The sequence below is a fragment of the Mus pahari genome, chromosome 1, assembly GCF_900095145.1.
Source record: "Mus pahari chromosome 1, PAHARI_EIJ_v1.1, whole genome shotgun sequence".
Classification (NCBI taxonomy): Eukaryota; Metazoa; Chordata; class Mammalia; order Rodentia; family Muridae; genus Mus; species Mus pahari.
The window spans coordinates 79,867,394-79,870,649 of NC_034590.1; the positions used below are offsets into that span (position 1 = coordinate 79,867,394).

At 39.9% G+C, this 3,256-nt stretch overlaps 1 protein-coding gene and 1 non-coding gene across 2 annotated transcripts in view; both read left to right on the plus strand.

Moving 5' to 3' along the window:
• Ipo7 (importin 7) overlaps positions 1 to 3,256 on the plus strand; it is a 44,687-nt gene that overhangs the window by 4,134 nt on the left and 37,297 nt on the right. The window lies entirely within an intron of this gene.
• Positions 1,677 to 1,810, plus strand: LOC115062882. Its single transcript, XR_003842794.1, has one exon. It is a non-coding gene; the product is annotated as a small nucleolar RNA SNORA13 (small nucleolar RNA).

The window sequence follows — 3,256 nt, forward strand, 5'->3', positions numbered from 1 at the left end:
TTTGGTTTTTCGAGACAGGGTTTCTCTGTGTAGCCCTGGCTGTCCTGGAACTCACTCTGTAGACCAGGCTGGCCCCGAACTCAGAAATCCACCTGCCTCTGCCTCCCCAGTGCTGGGATTAAAATCATGCGCCACCATGCCCGGCTAAAGCTCTCATTTTTTACACACACACACACACACACACACACACACACACACACACACACACACAAAATCACATAAATAAAATAAAAAATGACATTAGACTAAGGAAGTAAGAACTGTTTGAGACATGTTTTTTATTTATTTGTTTGTTTGTTTATTTTGTTTTTTTTTTTCCCCGAGATAGGGTTTCTCTGTGTAGCCCTGGCTGTCCTGGAACTCACTTTGTAGACCAATCTGGCCTTGAACTCAAATCTGCCTGCCTCTGCCTCCCCAGTGCTGGGATTAAAGGCGTGCGCCACCACCGCCCAGTTTTTGTTTCTTTTTGAAACATGGTTCTTTGTCATCTAAGTTTGCCTCAGACACACCACTATGCCCAACCTAGATAGTATTTTCAAGTGGCCTGTTTGGTAGAGAACCTAATCTAGCTTGTTGTCAACATAGATGCTGATGTCTACATATATGAAATACATATATACATAAATACAAAGATTTTAAAATTCTGTACTGAATTCTCTGTGCAACAATATATCTTGCCATGCATATCAACAGTGGTCAAGTTTCTTATATAAGATGGGATATTTACATATTAGCATTAGCCTGTGTACTACTGAGTTGCATCATTAGACCTCTTGTACCTTAAATCTGTATAATGTCCAATTGTAAATGCTCCGTAAAGTCTATATGTTAGTACAGGTGCAATTTTTTTCCCCATCAACGTTATGTTGAATGTCAGACTGTGGAACCTGTTGGGTGCTGGTTTCCTTATATGTGTAACTAAAATAGTATCTGCCACTGTGTTGTGTGGTTAAAGGGAGTGATATAAGTAAAAACCTAGGGACATGGCCTCAGTAGGTCCTCCAAGTTACTTGAGCTACATATGATACTTATGAACAAGCTGATGAAGCCTAGAGTTTGTTTCCTATCTTCGTCTACTTCTTAGTTCTGATAACTTCAGTTGAAATGCTTCTTTGGATACTGAATCCACTACAGGTTAGTAATATTAATAGGAAAAATGACAAGAATTTTAAGCACATAATGACTGGCACATAATACACACAGGAAATATTTGTTGAATTCAAAAACATAAATAGAAGTGTTTAGAACATTCATTTGTGCTGGAGAGATGACACAGTAGTTAAGAGCCCATGTTGCTCTTCCAGAGGATCCAGGTTTGTTTCCCAGGAGATCTGACACCCTCTTCTTATCTCCTCAGGCAATGGGAACATACGGTACAAATACATATAGGCAGAATACTCATACATATAATAGAAACCTAACACATATCTTTAAAGAACAAAGTGATTTATATGTGTGTGTATTTTGGTAGTATGTATGTCTGTGTCACATGTGTGTGTACCTGATAACCTTCAAGACCAGAAAAACAGCATTACATCCCATAGAACTGGAATTACAAATTGGTGTGAGGTTTTGTGAGTTGAATCCCAGGGTCCTCTGGAAGAATAGCCAGCATTGCTAACATGTGAGCCATTTAGAACACTTGATTTTTTTAATCATTAAAATAAATTTTTGCTAGCCTTCGTGTTGCCCATTCACTTTTGGTCACTAGTGAATGTGGTGTCAAAAAAGGCATAAATAAATGCTTTTGCGGTCTTTCCTGTCCCTGGAGTTTGGTATCTTGGGTGTAGGAACTGCATAAGTAACAGTAAAAATTAATAAAATAGATTTTTTTTTTAAGATTTTTTTATTATATGTAAGTACACTGTAGCTGTTAGACACTCCAGAAGAGGGAGTCAGATCTTGTTACAGATGGTTGTGAGCCACCATGTAGTTGCTGGGATTTGAACTCCAGACCGTCGGAAGAGCAGTCGGGTGCTCTTACCTACTGAGCCATCTCACCGGCCCTAGGTTCTTTTTTTTGGGGGGGGGGGGGGTTCGAGACAGGGTTTCTCTGTAGCCCTGGCTGTCCTGGAACTCACTCTGTAGACCAGGCTGGCCTCGAACTCTTGAACCGCCTGCCTCTGCCTTCCAAGTGCTGGGATTAAAGGCGTGTGCCACCACGCCCGGCTAAGCAGTTACTTTCATTACTATGAAGTTTATTTATACTTTTTCATTTTTTTGAGAAACAGGGTTTCATGTAGTTCAGGCTGTCTTCAAACTTGATATGTAGTTAAGGATAGCCTTGTGCTTATCTTTTTGTTTATCTATCCCAGAAAATATAAGACTAATGTTTTTATTTTAATTTTTTGAGAATAATTAGGTTATTTACCCCCTTTTCTCACTCTAAACCTTCCAAATTTACCCTCCACCTCCATTCAAATGAATTTTTTTTTTCACTTGTGCATGTATATACATGTATGTATTCCTAAGCACATTATAACAGTCTACTAGTCCGTTTAATGTTATTTGTATGTTGTCAGGCTGACCACTTTGTATTGGATAACCAATTGATGTGATCTTCCCTGGAAAAGGCTCTCAGGATTCCTTAGTTGCCTATAGTTCTTTGTGTAAAGTTGAGGGTTCTTTAGTTTTCCCAGACAGAATTTGTCTGTGTAGTCCTGGCTGACCCGGAACTCACTTTGTAGACCAGGCTGGCCTCAAACTCAGAAATCGCCTGCCTCTGTCTCCCCAGTGTTGGGATTAAATGCGTGGGCCACCACTCCTGGTGAGTTGAGGGTTCTTGAGCTTTTGCTATTGTCCTTGTTCAGTTTGTGTTCCAGCAGTTGTGTTGCTTAGAATTGTAGCTTCTGACACTCCTAGTAGACTCAGTCCTGTAGTAAGTAGTGAAATGTAGTCTTCAGGCTTTTACACTCTTTCTCCTCACATTTCCACAATGATTCCTGGGCTCCTCAATTTTGCTTTTTGTTTGGTTATGGGTTTTTTGTGATTGCCTTTATCTGTTGCAAGGAGAAGTCTGGTTTGAAAGGTAAGGAGGACTACACTTATTTGTGGTATAAAGACATTTCGAATGTCCTTGGGGATTGTGCTTGTTTAGTAAAGCAGTGCAGGTAGATTCTTCTCCAGGATCCATGACTTTATTAGTCCTGTGTCGTTAGCTAGATTTACACTAACTGGGAATGATTTTTCTTCTCAAGAATAATTTCTTCCTTCCTTCCTTCCTTCCTTCCTTCCTTCCTTCCTTCCTTCCTTCCTT